A 13,299-nucleotide genomic window follows, 5' to 3' on the forward strand; every position below is an offset into this window, starting at 1 on the left:
GTTTTTTTTTTTTAAAAATTATATCGTCCAAATGAGGCACGCACATTTGGAGCCGTTCTCGACAGTTTTTTATCACTCTCGCCAGCATATCGAGTCGAACCCCGGAGATAACTTGACGGATAGCCTCATTTAGCTCTTCAATGGTTCTAGGTCGATGTTTGAAAACTTCAGCTTCGAGGTAATAAGAAATAGTCACATGGATGGGGCCACAGCTCATATGGCCCGTCGTTCTCGCGCTGTTTTGCAAGAAATTTTTCCTGGTCACCTGATCTTAAGGGAAAACATTACTTGGCCTCCACGCTCCCCTGATTTGAGTCCATGTGACTATTTCTTATAAAGACACCTGAAAGCTTAACATCGACCTAGAACCATTTAAGAACTATAGGAGGCTATCCGTCAAGAAATCTCCGGAATTCCACTCGATATGCTGGCGAAAGTGATGGAAAACTGTCGAGAACGGCTCCAAATGTGCGTCGCTCGTCAAGGCAATCATTTTGACGATATAATTTTTAAAAAACAATTTAAAAAAAAAACCCTATATAATGGAGTTTCTATAAATAAAGTTTTTTTTTCCATAGATTGTATAGGTTTTTTTTAAGTCACCTCGGAAATGTGGTAGTCCATTACGCCGCACCCTATATTTATAGTTTCAATTTAATTTTCTTGAGTTAACAATACGTTATATTTTAGTGAAGAAATGTTGTCATATATATACTGGTATATTGATAATACCTATACATGTTATTTAACAAAAAAATGTATTTGAAACTTAATTATTAGCAATTATCTTTGACAGAAATAAATATATTTGTATTACTATTATTACAGACTGAATCATCTCAATCTCATTCCGTATATTTTGAAATAGAAGTTATATTTCTGTTTTTGGTAATTTAAATCACTATGTTATTTGTATAAGTTGTAAGTATTGTAATACTATCAATAATTTGTATTTCATTCTATTACAGCTAGTTATTTATACATGAAAAACAGTATATTATTTGTACAGTTATCAAATACTGTTATCCAATACAATCTGCAAACCACAAGAAATATTCGCACCAATTCAGAAAAAAGATAGAGCTAATTGAAATAGTCATCACAAGATGAGAAACTTGAATCATGAATTATAGTTACATTACAAGTGTTGTCAAGTCACAACTTGAGAAAAATACATTTTTGGGGTAGTGGGTTCGAGTCCCACGTTGAGTGCCATTTGTAATAATTAGAAAACGTAAAGTGGTAGCTAGTACGGTAAGATAACTATAGTGTTATATACTGTATGAGATGTGAATCAATTGGGGCTTACAAACATACATCGATTTACTGTTTGCTCTTAAACCTCATCTTTTTATTACGTGAATATTATTACTATAATTTTCATCTACCTTTATGTAAAGGGTCTAAAAGTTTTTTCATTATCTCTGATATTCCTTTATCTGGAAACCTATTTTTAAACATATTAATAAATTCATTCGTACTCGGGACATCAGATTTAGATGGTACGCAAGAACAGTATTAAGATGACGATTAAACCATTTTAACAGTTGTGTAGAAATTGCAGTAATATCCGTAAGATTTCCGTTGAGATCATATTTATAAATATAATCAGGTAACCTGTTAACATCGTTTGTTGTATTTTCAAAGTCAACCGCGCTATACACAATTCTCACAACTCCTTCGATCTGCGTGTGTACATCTGTTGATTCACTTAACGGTATTAAGTCTAGTAGATAACTCATTGCACCGTTAATGTACTTAAACATCTGCCAAGTATATTTTAATTTGAACAATGCAAAATGAAAACTATCCCACGCCTTTTGACATTTTATAAATCCTCTATATTCCTGTAGAAAAATCTAAATTCTACTGCAAAATGTATATAATTAGACGACACAGATCGGTCTGAGATAAATATTTGACATTACATTACGAGAAATAGATCTAAAGAATTAGAATTATTTAATAAATGTAAAAAATTTGTCAGTAAAATATAACACATTATCACTTTAGGAAATTAATGGAAAAATATAAGTAATATAAATTTGTAAATGAATATGTAATTACAGTTCTGAAATGCACTTTGTAAATATTGCCATTGAAGTATGTTTTAAAAATGTTTTACACCTTTGAAAACTTATGATGGACTACAAACAGAAGTCGTGTGGTTTTTCTCGTTGTACACAAATCCCAATTCTGAATAGAAACTTATGGTGACTTCATTCGCGAGATTATCAATTTGGGTTCCGAATTCATATATAATATCGGTTATAATTAGCTTTTTTTTTTTAGTACCTTTTTCATGTGTTTTTTTCTTATACTCTTTTTTATAAATACTCATTAGTTCATCAATTGTAGGAATAACAATATTTGATGGTACACAATTGTATTTTATAAATGGCGTGAGGTACGAATCTATATAGGTATTGAAAAACTTAAGTGCTCTTCTAGGAAAATTACCAACGTTCTTATTACAGCTGATATCGTTTTCATCAATATAGTCAGGTAATACCACTGTAATATCTTCCGATATCTCTTTAAATGCACCAGCACACTTTACAATCTTTTCTTTTACTGCGTTTATTGTGTATGCGTCAATAGATTCCCATGATGGAATTAAATTAACTACATAACTTAATGCGCCAAACATGTATTCAAACGTCCGCCGAATACTTTTTAATTTTTTCAACGCAAAATGTAATATGTCTCTCGACAATTTGTAATCACGACCATATATAAATGATTGCTCACTTGATTCATCTTTCGAATTGGAACTTTTGTTTTCCGTCTCTTCTTTTTGTCCACTAAGATCAGAAGACACGTCGAGTTGTCGCTTCCGCTTTTTTCTATTGACATATATTCTTTTGCGATTTCTTTCAATACTACTTATATGTACTATATTCGTTAATAAGTTAACAATTTTAAACATCACATTGGCATACACACATGCTAGCAATTTAATGGTCGCGAAATATTTGTTTTTAATGTGTTCGTCGTATTTGACATTATAATCAAAATTGTCAGCAACTATATTTTTTCCAGTAACCAAACAATTTTTATATTTGGTTCTAACGTTACCGATCTGATTCCATCCTGAACTGCTTAATAGTGCATTTAGTGTTTCAATACGGTTTGCTATATCTTCATTTGGAGCTAACGATATTTTGCTATTTATTACTAATATAAACAGTGTACTGACTAAACTAACGTGGCAGAACATTTTATCACAATGAATAATTTTCTTAAATACTAATTAATAATAGAATTATTAAATGTAAAGTTTATGTATTATCTTTTCGTGGTTTATGGTTTGTAATGTTACGTTTTGTAATATTTCAATATTTTTTGAAAAATTCGATATACGTGTTGCACAGTTATTTGCCAAATTTTTTTTAGATATATACATTTTTTTTGCAAAAGACTTAAGACGTAATAAACAAAACACAATGAGCATGAATACATATTTACTTTTAATAAAATATGATATAAAAATACAATAACACCGTTAATACATTTGTCTTATTTTTGAAAAAACAGTATTCCAAACTGCTTACCAAAATGTAAGAACACCGTTAATCTTCGAGGTCGCTTTATAGTTTGTACTAATACGTTTTATATATTGTATCGCTTTTCGAAAAATTCGATATACATGTTATTACACAGTTATTTACCAATATTTTTTAAGGTGTATAATTTATTTCTGGCAAACGATTAAACAATAAATACAACGTAATAAACATGAAAACACCTTTGTTTTATTTAAAGAAAATACGGTAAAAAAACAATAACAATGTAGAAACATTTTTCGTATTTTTGAAAAAAACAATATTTCAAACTGCTTACCAAAATGTAATGATCCCTTTATTAATTAAATAGTCGAAAAACTATGAAATTAGAAATGAAATTAAAAGTTAAAGTCTGGTGGTTTAACAGAAGTTCAAATGTGTTTAAGAACTCAAGATCAAAAAATATTAATGAATTGTTTAGAGTTCAATCTGTATATATTAGGTAAAACTTAAAAGGGAACAGTGATAAGAATTTTCTTTTGATTTTTAATAATTTGATAGTGCTTATAAAAACGTCCAAAGAGGAGTTAAATAAAATGCCTCGATTTAAGTCATTTAAGTTTTTAGATCTGGACATTTATTGTACAAGAATAATAAAAATAATCAGTGCATTAACGTACAAAGGTATAAACGTATTACCTACTTATCCACAGCTATATTTGTATAATACATAAACTGTTATACATTCATATTTATTTTTATATTGTTTTAAGTTAACCACAAAGGTAAAAATCCATGAATTAATATTTTTTTTTAGTTGAAAATAATTAAACAAATTAAGTTTGCAAAAATTGGAAATAGTATATTATTTTTATGTCCAGTCGATCTACATCTTAAGCACAAAAGAAAAGGGCATTACGAGCTTCAGAAACGACAATTCTATTTTGAAGGTTGGAGAACAGTATTAAAATTACGATTAAACCATTTTAACAGCTGTATAGAAATTGCAGTAATGCCCGTATGATTTCCATTGTGATCACATTTATCAATATTATATTTATACATTTTTGAAGTCAACCGCACTAAACGCTATTCTCATAATTTCTTTGATCTGCTTTTGCACATACATATTTTTTTGTTTATTATTTTACGAGTATTTACACTGTTGTGACATTCAATGACAGGTTCATTTTTCTCACAATCTGATGCTTTTTAATTTTTTTCTGCCTTGTCATTTTATCATAAGCTCTATCTCTTTTCTTACGTCATTCTTTTGCACTTATTATTAAAATGTTCATTAACATGCTAATCACTTTTATCATCTGGTCAGTATGCCACATGCTAGCATTCGAATAGTCATGCAATATTTTGTATTAAAGTTTTCAACGTTGCATTGACATTTTTCTGAGTATTCCACATTTAAATTAAAAATATTATTTAGAACATCCTTTCCAGATATCAAAACATTTTTTCAACATAACCGATCCTTTCCCATACATTGTATTGTTACTTTATATGAGTTAATATTGTAAAATGTAATTATCAAAATTTATATATCCAATTCGAGGTCACCTGACATCATACCAAGTCTTTGTGCCGACATTAAAAATTTGAAGGCACGCATATCTTAGTCAGTGTAGACAGTAACTACTAACATGCTCCTCAGAATGTAAGAGGAATTTTAATATCGACTGACATTATTCAAGGAGGACACATTAAACATTTATATTTATTTTTATTTTTAAAAAACTTGAGGTTATAGCGGTAATTTTAAAGGTCATGCTGGTCTGTAGCTTGTACCGTTTAGAAAATACAGATATTTGAAACCGACTTATTCTTTTGTATTCACCCTGCATATATATATTATTTAAAATAAACCAAGCCACACAACAAAATGTGTGTACCAGGGTCCTAGCTACCGAGTTTGTGCCCCGGACACTATTCAAACCCTGGTACCCATATTTCTTAAATAATCTAGATCTTTATGTCAATGACGGTCTTTATGTCGATTACACGAAATCGTAACCCGAATTTCAGAATGACTCCCAGCCCGAAAACATGTCCATGTTAAAATATTATATTAAATTCAACACAACTAATAACTATAAAATTAGAAAAAATGGTAATTATAAAAAATCTATAATCTTATATATCTATGATCTTATTAAGTTATTAAGTTACTGGATCCTATTTAACTAATCACCCGATACAGCCCGATCAAAAATATCGATTTGAAAATAATAAAACAACATTATGTTTTCGTTGGCATATGTTTGTTAACTAAACAAACACACCGAGTAATCGCAACCTATTTAAATAAAAAAATATAATGTGTTCAATAGTAATATTTTTTAACAGCAATATGCATACCTTCGTAATCTGCGTTAGTTAAAAGAAATCTGGCTACTATAAGTATTGTTAACTTGGTTGATAAAATGGTTTGCAAAGTAATAAGGTATGTATTGATTATCTTAGTATTATACAGTCAAAAATCGTTTGCTACCGATGAAGAAAAACAAAAACAAGTTGACATATTAAACACATTATTAAGCTGTTCGGGATGGAAAAGGATCGTTCATGTTAAAGCCAGATACAAAAATGTTTTGATATCTGGAAAGGATGTTTCTAATGATTTGAATTTAAATGTCGAATACTCTGAAAACTACAAAGTCAACGTTGGAAACTTAAATACAAAATATTGCATGACTATTCGACTGCTGGCATGTGTGCATGCCGACAAAATGATAAAAGTAATTAGCATGTTAAGGAACATTTTAGTAATAGGTGTAAAAGAAAGAACTAGGGCAAGAGATAAGGCTTATTATGAAATGGCAAAGCAAAAACAAATTAAAAAGTGGAAGCCATTAGGTCGCAAAAAAAAAGAACCTGATATTGAATGTGATAACAGCATAAATAATCGTAACATATTAAACGAGAGAAGTCGCTTGAATACTAATATACAAAAACTCGAATGTCTTAGTGACCGTGAGAAAAATTATTTACAGGAATATAGAGAAGTTATAAATAATCAAAAGCCTTCGGAAAGTTTTCATTTTGCGTTGCACAAATTAAAATCTACTTGGCAGATGTTTAAGTACATTAACGGTGCAATGAGTTATCTAATAGATTTAATGTCGTTAAGCGAATCAACAGAAGTACACACGCATATCGACGAAGTTATGAGAACAGTGTACAGTGCGGAAGTCTTCGAAAATGCATCAAAAGATATTAATGCACTATTACCCGATTATATTGATAAATTTGATCTCAACAGAAATCATACGGATATTACTGCAATTTCTACACGACTGTTAAAATGGTTTAATCGCCAGCTTAAAAATGTTCTCGAACCATTTGTATCAGAAAATTGCGTACTATCTATAACTGATGTTCCGAGTATGAAAGAACTGGTTAATGTTTTTAAAAAAAAGTGCCCAAAAATAGAAAAATTTTATATAATATATAGATTTGGCTACATTATTAATAAATTAAAGAAAGATGTAATTGCCAATTACTATTCAGATTTGGGATTCATTTATGATGAGGAAAAGCACATGACACATGTAAAAAACTGAAGTTTTCAGCTGTTAAAAAATTATATTTATTCATTAAAATTATTATAATTTCAAAAATAGCTATTTTGTAGAATTCTAATGATTTTGATTTGTATCAATTTAATCGTTTTCTAATAATTATAATAATTAATAAAACACTTACTATAACTTACCATACTAATTATTATGAGCCTTATTTTTATGATACATTTAACGATGTACCATAACATTTTTTGAAAAAAAGCTTGTTTTATAGAAAGCAAGTCAAGATCAAAATTTTACAAAAGGAGGATACAAAAGTGTGATAAGGCAAAAGTGAACCAACGCACAGTCGCCTGTTCGAATCTAAGTTATTGGCGGTTTGTTCCTCCGGGTGGGCATCTGTCTGGTGGAAGAATGGCCACATTTTTTGGGGCTAACTTGGTTTATAGAGTGAGTGGTTATTGATACGACTTCAACAGTAATAAATTTAGCTACATACGTATTCCCAGGTTAGGTGGATTATGTTACACAACTCATTGAAACAAACACATTTTGAATTTATAACAAAATACATACGAAATCGACCTTTGAGTACACCGTACAAGTGGATATCGACTGATACGATAAGCAAATGTGATCAAATAATCTACAGATTTACAAATTAATTTACAATTTTATTACCAACTTCTTCATTTGATGACTATTCATTTAATAAATGTGTGTTGTTGTGTTTTGGTAAGCAAATGGAACGATAGTGCTTTGGGAAATACGAACAATATTTCTACATTGTTATTGTATTTTGTACCATATTTTATTTGAAATAAAGGCGTTCTCATGTTCATTGTGTTGTGTTTATTTCTTCTTAAATCGTTCGCGAGAAAAATATTATGCAACTTATAAAAAAATGGGTAAATGACTGCGTAACACGTCACAGCAGTGGAATATTATAAAACGTAATTGAGGAAACATTAAGTGACCTCGAAGAGATAATACATAAACTTCACGTTTATGTATGTATAATATATTGAACCGTATATTTTTTATTGTGATAAAATGTTTTGTATTACGAGTTTAATCCGTATAATGTTTATCGTAGCAAAAAATAGTAAAATACCGTTCGCTTCCAACGAAGAATTATAATTATCAAACCGCGTCGACATACTAAATACGCTGTTGAACAGCTCGGGATCTGTAACGTGCAAGCCCAACACAAAAATTTTATGGTTTCTGAAATGGATATAACATCCAATGGTATTGATTTAAATATCGAATACTCTGGTAATGTTGAGGTAAATGACGAAAACTTTAATAACAAACATTTCATGACACAATTTTATTGACAAAAATCAATGAATTTACAAAAGGATTTTTTTATTGAACTATGTTTTGCGTTTTATGAAGAATATTAATTAGCAACATCATACTGTTACAAGCTGATCCATCTGATGTAAGACGCTAACTTTTTGGAAAATATGAATATTTTGAAAATTATTTTTCTCCTATACTGTTAGATACATACTTTTAGATACTGGGGGTCAATACGAAAATCTGGCGTGTTGCTGAACGTTATCGTAGAAAATATGTGCGTGTGGCGCGACCTAGCGGTTGAATGAAAGAACTGATAACTAATTATCTAATAAGATATGAGAGATAAGAGCTTATATATTAAATATAAGAGATTAGAGGTAATAATAACAATATAAACATACATTCAAATGGAATTTTTCAGCCGTTTGCGAAAATTCTGTCGTCTTAGTAAACATAATCCTATTTCGTTCGCCTTTATTCATTTGAAAAGTCACACATAAAAAAATAATAATAAAGACATTATAAAAGAAATCACTAAAATTTATTAAGAAAAAATAATCGTTTAGGTCGACGTTAAAGTAATGACTATTATAGTTTATTTATCGTCCAGGTGATTCTGATTTTTCCGTTACTAAGCAAGTTATCAATCGTTATTAAGCGCAATATCCACAATCGGGCTACCTAAACTAACAATAGTACAATATATTATCAATCGAAAAAATACAACATAAATTGAACTCGGTATTAAGGCATACACATGTGCCAATGTATCCGAATAATACTTGACCTACTGAATTATCCGAAAAAGAGTGTTCTGAAATTCGCTTGTGTTAAAAAAGTTGTTTATATTATACAAAATATCAAAATTAAAACTAAACATCCTGTGAAATAATATGATTGTAGTATGAAACAAACCTAAATGTGTTGTTGCAACTATATCTGTAATATACATATCTGTCAGTAGTATACATTTTATTCGTCGAGTTGAAACATATAGAAAAAAAAACATTTAGAAAATGTCCGGAAACGTTATACATACCTACTATAATGGGTGATTAATTAACTATGACCCAGTCAACAACTTAGAAGTTATTCGATTTTTTTAATTATTTTTTTTTTACTTTTAAAATTACTAGTTAGGGCAAATTTAATATATATTTTAAAAAATACAACCCCGTCCCTTATATGTTAAAACCAAAAGAACTTAAGTTTTTTAAATGGTAGCCTATATGCTCGATTAACTTTTAAATTTTAGAATAACTTGCTGAACATTTTGACTAGTCGATAACTAGTTGTGGATAATTATTTTTAAAATGATCAATGTTTAAAATGTAGAACTGGGGGAAGGGTGTATAGTAGAGATATTTTAATTTGCGCGAATTAGTAAACCGCACTTCCCTTCCTAACTTTTAAACTTTAATAACTTTGAAAACAATTTTATTCAAAACTGGTTATCGACCAGTCAAAATGTTCAGAAAATTATTCTTAATTAAAAATGTAAGTTGAATATTTTAGTTACCATTTAGGCTTCAAAAGTTAATAGAGCTATGGAAAATACTAAAATTGTTATTTATATTTTTTCGATTGAGCCGACGTTGCACCAGCCCGGCCCATCGAATATTTTCAATAGCTGTAAAACGTATGTCATGCGAATTTAAAATTTAATCATGCAAATTCATGCTAACTACATGCTAAATATTGGTGCAAAATTTTTTTTTCATTTTCAAAATGGTCTCCATACACAAAATAAAATAATATTAAATTGTTCTAGAAACTTTTGTTTTTTAGTTTTGCATAAAACCACCGAAAGAAGGTTCACTTCCCACGCGCGTACTCGTTACACACATACACACTATTTTTTTTTAAAAGGTGTTTTAATGTACAAAATGTTATGTTTATTTCATTTTAAAAACAGTTGCGAGGAATAAATCATAGATCTTTTACACAAAATTGGTAAATAATCAACACATCCACCGATTTTGTCGAACAGCAGTTCGATAATATTGTAAAACGTTTTAGTGGAAAACATACATTTATTAAATTGGATTAGTTTTATGTATTACTATAACTATTTTTCGTTAAATTTACAAATAAATTTATATAATATATTAAACCGTGTACATTTACTGTTGTGTTAAAATGTTTTGCAACGCGTTTTTAATCCGTGTAATGCTTATCTTAGTAATTAATAATAAAATATCGTTCGGTTCTTTTGTAAAAATATCAAAACGCGTCGACATACTAAATACACTATTAAGGAACGCGGGATGGAACCGCATCGATAACATTAGAGCCAAATACGAAAATGGTTTTATTTCTGGAAAGGACATAACTAATTTTGATTTAAATGTCGAATACTCCAAAATTGTTGCAGTCAACGTTAAAAACTTTAAAACAAAATTAAACATGACCGTTCGGCTACTAGCATGTGTGTACGCGGAAGTAATTTTAAACTTTATAGTTTTGTCAAAAAACATATTAAATCTGGGTTGTGAGCAAAGACAACACGGTAGATCTACGGCATTTAAACAATCTAGAAAGCTACGTACTAAAAAACGAAAGCGATCGCACGACGATCAACAAGATGATACCGTAAAACTGTGTTCCGGACAAACAGAAGAAACAGAAAACAACAGTCATTGTTTGGAATATAAGACAACTATGAAGACATACCGTGAATTGTTAGACCATAAAAAATCGTGGGAAACATTACATTTAATGTTGAACAAATTGCAAAGTTTTGGGCAAGCGTTTGAATACATGTTTGACGCAATGCGTTATCTAATTGATTTAAGACCAAGGTTGAAATCTTCTGACCGAAAAATACTGAAGACAGTATACAAGAATGTGTTGTTTAGTGCTTATGAGTTCAAAAACATATCGAATGATATTAAAGATTTATTACCCAATTATATAGGTAAAAATGATATAAATTATAATCGAAATGTTGGTATTTTTTCGCAAAGAGCAACAAAGTTTTTTAACAAACATATGTATTCCTACTTGGGACCATTTCTAAAAGATAATTGTATGCCTTCAAACATTTTGGATCCGAGTGGCTATGATCCCCTTTGTCATTATAGTAGCCAGATTAAAATAGAACATGATACTGTACATGATTTTGGAGCCGATATTGATAAACTCAAGATCTATTTCATCGAACATGGTTATTCAGAATTAGGATTTGTATACGACGATGAAAATCATACGACTTCTGTTCATTGTCCTTCATAAGGTTTAACAATAGGTACAAAATAATATTTGTTAAACATAGTTTATAACATTGTTGTGCCGACTTCAAAATTCGGTTATAAGATTTTCACTGTTTACCAGTGTAAGTATAATATATTGTAAAGAATTAGGATTATCGTGTATACGAAAATAAAAACATGTTTAAAATGTATTATATTATTTTTATACTGCATATAATTTAAAAACAGGTGTATTCGTGTTCAAAATGCTAGGTTTATTTTATTTTCAAAACGTTTTCAAGCAATCAATTATGTATATATTTTTCAGAAATGTGTAAACAATCAACACATATTTTAAAACTACAGTCTAGTAATGTAAAACGTTTACATTGTTTGAAAAATTATTAATATTTTTTTCATCATAACAGATATACAGGGTAAATTTCAAAAAGTTCCAGAGGGGGGTATTCCAAACGTTCGTTTGTATTTGGTGTTTTAACCCATATATTTTAATTTTCTAGAAGAAATATCTAAAAAAAAAAATCAGAAAATAGTAAGAATGCAGCACAGTCTAAGCCAGTATAGTCCAAACCAGCACATTCTTATCCAAACCTAATTAAAACCAGTACAGAAGAAGTTTTCAAAGATGGTTCATATCAATAATTAAATCTGAATGTGATTTTATCACAATCAAACGCTACTATGCTATTTTGGAAATAGTAAGAATCCAGCACATTATAAACCAAGCACAGTCCAAACCAGAACAGTAAAAAATTACCAAAGTGGGGTTCAGTATGTCTACAAATTCGCATCGAAGTGTTTTCTTGAATGTGATTTGGTACCCCGAAAAAATGTAAAAAACATATTTTTTAGTTTTTAGTCTAACTTCCTCCACTAGGATCCTTCTTCAATTCTATCAAGCAGTCATTAGTACAACTATCCATATAGCGTCCATTCATAAGGCAAGTTAGTTCTCCATACAATTATTGATGTACTCTACCTTCTATTTTTTTTTTTTTGTAATATTGGTGTCTTTACCAACGTGCTGTATAAATATAATTCTACTTCTAAAAAAAAAACCTAATTAAATCCTCATTATTTTGTATTTTGTCATGCATATTTTTTTTAAAAAATACTTTCAATAAAACAATATAAGCAATAATATTTCTGTTGTTATTACCTATTTGATTGGATCAACATTGATTATAAGCCGATATCCAAATTAGTTTTCTCAGTAGTAGTTTATACCTATTTATTTAGTCATGCGGAGACCTCTATGCTGTCTGGATGTTTTTGTATTTTTTGTACTCTAATTTAATTCATCCGTAAATTATATTCATAAATAATAGTACAATCATCCGACCATACCGACTACTAAGTAAGCTTGAACAATCAATGCATCCTTCAAATAATGTTAAATCTAAGAATTACATATCCTATTAAAGTTATCATAAACCGATAATAACTTTGATATCGATTAGGTCGTATAAAAAAAACAATGGAAATTGAGGAAATAAAATTCATAATAGTTGAAGAAAAATTATACTATTAACTTGTTCTTGCAAATCAAATTGTACTTGTGTTTTAAAAAAAAACAAAAATTACCATAATAATAAATTGTACCTACCCGAAATAAGTTCCACTTCTAACACACACATTTTTTTTAAATTTATTATAAAAAGGTGTTTCTAAGTACAAAATGTAATGTTTGTTTCCTTAAGAGAACAGTTGCAAAGAATAAATCATAGATCTCTTACG

This window comes from Adelges cooleyi, unplaced genomic scaffold (assembly GCF_023614345.1).
Source record: "Adelges cooleyi isolate 19-005CV unplaced genomic scaffold, UGA_ACOO_1.1 ACOO_flye_CR_arks_rails_tigmint_CR_PRNA_248, whole genome shotgun sequence".
Lineage (NCBI taxonomy): Eukaryota > Metazoa > Arthropoda > Insecta > Hemiptera > Adelgidae > Adelges > Adelges cooleyi.